The sequence below is a fragment of the Apium graveolens genome, chromosome 2 (genome assembly GCF_009905375.1).
Source record: "Apium graveolens cultivar Ventura chromosome 2, ASM990537v1, whole genome shotgun sequence".
NCBI classification, from domain to species: domain Eukaryota; kingdom Viridiplantae; phylum Streptophyta; class Magnoliopsida; order Apiales; family Apiaceae; genus Apium; species Apium graveolens.
In genome coordinates this window covers 62,091,565-62,098,439 of record NC_133648.1, presented here as the reverse complement: position 1 = coordinate 62,098,439, position 6,875 = coordinate 62,091,565, and positions in this window count along the sequence as shown.

The window sequence follows — 6,875 nt, the reverse complement described above, 5'->3', positions numbered from 1 at the left end:
TATTGTGCCTGTTTTGATATCCCCTGTTATCTTCTTCCAGCCGCCGCCGTGCGTATTCCGGCGTGGTGGCCGGCCTGCGTGTAACGCACACGCGCGTGTTTCCGTTTCGTTGTTTTATGTGTTGCAAGTCACTGCTTTTGGTTTAGGCTCTGTATAATTCGATTGTTCCACACTTTTTGGAATTCGGATTTAATCTAATTTTGTGGAAAATTTCGAATGAACTTTGTGATTATTCGGATATTTAACTTAATTATTTGAGATTTAAATTGGTAAAATTCGTATTGGAAACCCGAATAATTCAGGCACCGACAAATTTTGCCGCCATCAACAATGATCTTCGGTGAGTCGACGGTGGACTGTGATGTTTATTCTGAGTCCTAATATTTTAAAAATAAATAAATCAATTCGTAAAATTATTTTTGGAACGAGAATTTGATTTTTATATTAAAGTCAAGTACGTAAGTTAGTGAATGAATTGCGATTGGATTAATTGTTGGCTTGAATTGGTGGTTGGATTTTGGGTTGTGGTTGTTGTGAACTTGATTGTCGTGGTCTAACGTCGATTGTATTCGACGGGTAGTCCGATAAACAAAGGAGACACTGCCCGATTTTCGGGAAATCGAATTACGAAATTACGGGAACGTACCCGGGGATTATCGGGACGTCGAGCAAGTATAAGTATATACATAAACGTAAGTTTTATACAAAACCTGAATTGTACATTGTAGTGGAACATTTTGCCAAAACCAATAACCCTAATTTCATACGATAACAAGTATACGTACTTTCTGAAAACAAACACCGAATCGATTTTCGAGAATGTGAACCCTAACTGATGCCTGTATTGCAATACTATATGTGTTACGAGTCGGATTTAAATATCGTTGGGTAAGAATTAGTATCGAGGATATGTCAAGCATACCTAGACGTCTAACGTAGGGTATTTCGACCCTGTAGGTTATAGTCGGGAACCTGATAGTGGATGATGGACTAAAGATAACATAGTGGTCAGTCGACGAGCTCAGTAGAGTTTCAACAGAAGACCTGAGTGTCGAAGTCGAATCCAATGGGATCTAGTGGTTGGACGTTAGAGCCTGAGCAGCAGAGTTGGCTCAGAGTTGATCAGTAATAGTTGTAAAGCCTTGTAAGGCAAGTATTTCTGAACTCTTCTTCAAGATATATTACCAATGTTTTCGAACTGTTTTATAACATATTGCTATCATTAAACATAATTCCTATTTTATAATGCATATGCTTCAAATATTTACCCTTGAGCCCCGATCTTTCTTGATCTTGAGCCATAAGCCTTATTCTTTGTAAAACCATCCTTTGCTGATCCTCAAATACAAACCACACAAATATGATACTACTTTCCAAATATATCACTACCAAATACAAAACACTGAAACAAAGTTGTTTGAAAACACAGAAACTTTTATACTTCAACCATTCTTTATAACATCAAAGAACTATACCTTGAAAAAATCATTTCTGACCTAATACCGGATGTTGGTACAAATCCAAAACCATTTCTTATACATACCCTGAAATCTCCTTGAGATATCCATAAGCTTCCTTATGCTTTTATTCAAGTGTTTAACTATCGTTGATTATGAACTTGTTTTATTGAATTATATCGTTTATCATATTGAACTACTTTAGGATTGGATAGTTTTTATATATGTGGACCAGATTCGTGGTTAGACCATACCAATGGTCAAGTTAGGCCAATGCGTGCCCTGGATCCAGTAATTAGAGCAGTGCTGTGTGCTTGCTCGGGGTTAGTGCGTGACTGATCAACAACCTAACCTTGGTTTTTTTTAAAACTTAAAATGAATATCCAATTCTAATGATGAGTTAAAAAGCAACTTGATTCCTTTGAATCATCTCGTTTGATCATTGTTTAACCTCAGTTATCACTATTATGACTTGCTGAGCTAGTTAGCTCACCCTTGCGATTCTTTTATATATTTTACAGTTGAAAAGAATGTGGATGATAGTGAAGTTCCTCAGTCCAAAGTGCGGGCTAAGGTTCCAGTGAGTTGAATCAAGTTAACAGAAGCTTCATGCGGTATAGAGATAGTCAGATTGTAAGAATGATTTTATTATCAATTGTAAGTTAAATTAGTTGGGATTTGGTACATTGTAATAAAAGTTAAGGTTGTGGCTTGTTTTCATACTTTAACCTGTTGCGATCCGTGGTTTTGTGAAGCAGGGTCATTATAAATAATATTTCTTATACAGGTGTATGTATATTGTGTGTGGTGTGGACCCCAAACTTCTGACCCGGGTTTGGAGGGCGCCACAGGTTGGTATCAGAGCTACTGGTTATAAGTCACTGAAATAAGCCTAGATTATCGGGAATGCGTAGAGGGTTAGGATTAGGAGTAGGAAATAGAAAGATAAGACGTTGTGAGGTTGAGTGCGATGGTATAGTAAGTCTTCGGCACGGTTTGTGTTGCGATTCGGGATTCTTAGCTTATGACGTGAATTCCAGACAACGGCAATGGCAAATTTTGATTTCCCGGTGTTATTTGATCATTTGGAGCTTTCCGTTCAAGGATCGTCATCTTCTCTCAGATTGGAATTGAACCTTGTTCCCCCACCAGTATTAACGACACTACCTTCTGTTATAACGACTGCACTTCTTCAAGCTATTTTACGCTAAAAAATTTCCGCCTCTTGATATGAGATTACCTATTCAAGAGCCTCTATCTGTTTATTATTATTTCACTGGACATTCGGCTGTGAGCATATCTCTTCAGTTTACCCTATATCCTGTTCTATACCCCCAGTTTAAAAATTTGTCCTATGAAGCGATTGTACCTACGAGGATGGATTCGAGAGTTACAGTAAATGGTGAGCGCTTGAGATATAAATAAAGGTGAGAAGAAGTTTAGAGAAAGAATTTAAGTGTTTCAGAGGATAGCTGCTATCGGGTTAAAAGAAGCCCTTAGTGACTAAGCCACCCGTGAATAAGTATGGGATGAACTAGATGAATTTTGAAAGAGTAAGAGAGAAAAGCATAAACCTGGGATTTTTGTGAAATTAAATGATGATGATATGATAAATGTGATATGTAAAGTAGTAATGTGATGTGATACGAGTAAACTTTGTTCTATAAAATAGACTTGTTGACTATCGGATAGCATGTTCTACTTAACTACTGCAACGATAATGTCGGGAGTATTACCAGTATGGGAGCCTTGATATGAAGCTACGAATAAGATATCATGCAACGACAATTGAAGTTTTCGTCGATTAAGGAAGGAAAATGGACCCGATAAAGGAGAAAAGGTAGATTGGAGTGAATGAATTTTTATGTAATTATTTCTTTAATATGGTATCTTGTTATAGGTCGGAAGGACAACAACCAACTCATATAGTAAGGATAACCAGGTTTGTGATTTTCCAAACTTTTAAACAAGTTTTCGAAAAAGATTTCCCTTTATAAATTTCTAAAAGCCTTTTCGAATAAAATGATTTTTAAACATTGGTTGTCAAGTTACTACTTGAGTTTCTTGTTTGTTAGAAAGCCCGGATTACTTGGAAGGATGCTGTTTCAGACTTAGTATTGCTAATTTCGAGAACGAAGTAACCTATGACTATGAAGGAGTTGATTATTCCTAACAGTCTAGTGCAAGTATTGTTTGATAAAATTTACTAGGACTATTAGAGTTCGAAGAATTCATTGATTTAATAAAAGTCGGAGCGTGATCAAATAAGATTGGAAAGATTTCCAGACCTCTCTCAAAACATAATATTATTAACAAAAGGATCGTTATGTCGAATGGTACGTGGTTATTCTAAATTAAAAGAGAAATCTCGAAGTTACCTGGTAGGAACACCATTATGATTGAATTGTTAAGGTATTATACGTGTAAGTGCGATGTTAAAGATGCAAAACTTAGCAAGTAAGAATTCATTATAATGCTTGGTTTGTGACGACATTTCAGCAGACTTTCTAAAGTTGTTATATGACGCAATCGGGATATGATCGAACAAGCTCGAAAAGTGAATACAAATGAAATATGGATGTTAACCAATGGTATCATTCTTGTCTTCAATATTACAGCGTATATTCCTTCTCAATTCTTAAAAATGTATGAACTTCTTTTCTCAAATAAACTCTTTTCTATGATATCGAAAAGGAGGATATTCCATTCCTTTCAAATTTATTTGCTTCCCATCAAGTTTTGCCTTCTGATTGGGACAAACAGTGTTACGGTGAGACACTTTGTCAGAATGACGAAGAGTCGGGTGGGACGCCACCTAATCATGTGCTGTATGCCATATGGTATGAAAGACTGGTCATCTTAAGTACCAATGTGGTTGTCTCATTCATATTCAAATCATTGTTTCTTCTTTCTTTTCAACTTTCAATTTTGTTGAATTGTGAATCCTTCTATTTGCATCGTTGTACTGTCGTTCTTTGTAAGAGGTTTTCAAGCAGAAATCAACGTATCCTTAATCAAGCGGACGAAGTTCCATCTACCTCTTACGCATGGAAAGGAAACACGGACACATGACGAGGATTACAAATCACTAGCCCCAGTGAAGAATCCACTAAGAGTCAAGGAAATATACTCCAATGAGGAATACGTCTCCGAGAACGAGAAATTGCGATTTTCTTGTGAAATATGTTATTCAGATTACGTACGTGATGACATGGATGATTAGGGTGAATACCTTATGCGTTAAAATATTAAAAGATGTGAGAGAAACCTAATTGTTTATCTCTCAAGGTTTTGTTGATAAGATTAGGATCAAAGGATTGACAAGTTAAGAATGTGAAAGTGTTGAACAATGGAGTACTAATAGTGAAATTGAGATTCCTGTCAATAAGTTGTGAAGAATTGATATCATGGAAGATAAGAGGTTTTGATATTATTCTAAGGATTGGATTAACTATGGAAGCATGATGCCCAGACAAACCGTCGTTATGAAGAAATAGTCCTAAAGACGTTAAGTGAGAATATGATGAGATATAAAGGAAGAAGGAGGGTAAAGAATTTGTTAACGATAATTACGGTAATCAAGATGTGAGCATTATAGTAGTCATGAGATAAATAAAAGTCAGAAGCAAACAAAATTTGAAGATTTTATAGCAATTAAGGAGTTTCAAGATATGTTTTTGGATGAGTTATCAACATTTCCTTCAGATATAGAAATTGAGTCGTGACTGATTTAGCACCTGAAATGAAGCCAGTGTCCAAGACCTCGCACAGAATGGCGCCAGTTAAAGTGAAGGAGTTAGAAAAGTAAATACAATAAATGCTAGAAGAAGAAGCGATTAGACCTAGCGTACCCTATAAAGTGCACCGGTATTAAATGTTAATAAGAAAGATGGAAGTATGTGATTATGCGTCGACTAGCAAGAGCTCAACAAGTTTACTATCATGAGCAAGTATCTGTTACCTTGACCCAATAATTTGTTTGATCAAACGAAGGAAGCAAAGTACTTTTATAAGACTGATTTAAGACTTGGTATTTCACCAATTGAAGATTAAACCTATGGATGTATCAAGGATAATTTTCAGAATTAAGTACTGTTCTCGTATTGTCATTTGTATTAACCAATATATCAGTAATATTTGAACTGGATGGACAACACCTTTAAGGAATATCCGAGTAAGCTATAGTTGTGATACTTAAAGTCAATGGAGGACCATGCAAAGCATTTAATAATGACTGGGAAGTTGGAAAGAAAGAAGTTGTATGAAATATAGTTCTCAGCATAAATAGTCCATGTAGAGAAGATCAAAAGAGATTCAGCAGAAGTTAAAATTACTATGAATAAAAAAAAAGAGACCAGAAGCACCTACAAAAGTAAGAAATTTTATCATGGGTCGGTTACTATTGGAAATTTGTGCAAGATTTCGTGAAAGTTGCAATATCTTGGACGAAGCTAACCAGGAAAAGCAAAAAGTTTGTGAAAAGGAGAAGGATGAAGGGAAAGTTTTATGGAGCTAAATGAAAGAATGGTTTCAGCACTTGTTTTATCAATTTAAAAGCATCAAGGAGGTTTGGTAGTGTATAATGATGCTTCTCATTAGGAAATATGATGTGTGTTGATGCAGCACAATATATAGAGTTATTGTATATGCATCCAGACAACCGAAACCTTATGAGCAGAAGTATCCTACCCATAATTTGGGATTAACAGTAATAATATTCGTTTTGAAAGATTTGGGAAACATGATACGTATGGAGAAAGGTGTAAGATCTATACGGGCCATAAGAGGTTGAAGTATGTGTTCACGAGGAAAAGCAAAGATAGAGGAAAGTAATAACGGACATAGAAACTATACCAGAGGAATTAACTATAGAATTCTGAAAGTTGGAATTGGAAGCTAAAGTTCATAATCCAAAAGGAAGAAAGATGGATAGTGTAACCTTTCAGTTGAAGTTGTGAAGGGAAAGATAAGATGTCAAGGGAAGATAAGGGATCACGATGTTAGTAGTTAGAAAAAGGAAATTTATACGCCCAGGAGAACGATCACGATATCTCCAGATTTTCTTCCAGCACTTGGAAGTTACAAGTAGAAGAATTAAGAAATGAGATACCACAGGGAATTCATAATATAAAGTATATACTCTATTGAAGTGATGCCAAAATATATGGAAATAAAAGAAAAACAGCGATAACCAGGTATAAGAAGGATATTTTAAACTGGATTAGAAAGTGTTGAACACGTCAAAGAATTAAGGTGAATTATTGGAGGCTTAATGGATAAGGCAGACCCAGGGAATGGTTTTACAAGAAGTAAATCGTGAAAGGTACCGGTGATGTTCATGGAGAAAAGGAATGAAATTATAAGAGTGTGTACTGATTATCGGGAGTCTAACAAAACAATGAATAAAAAGAAGTGAGA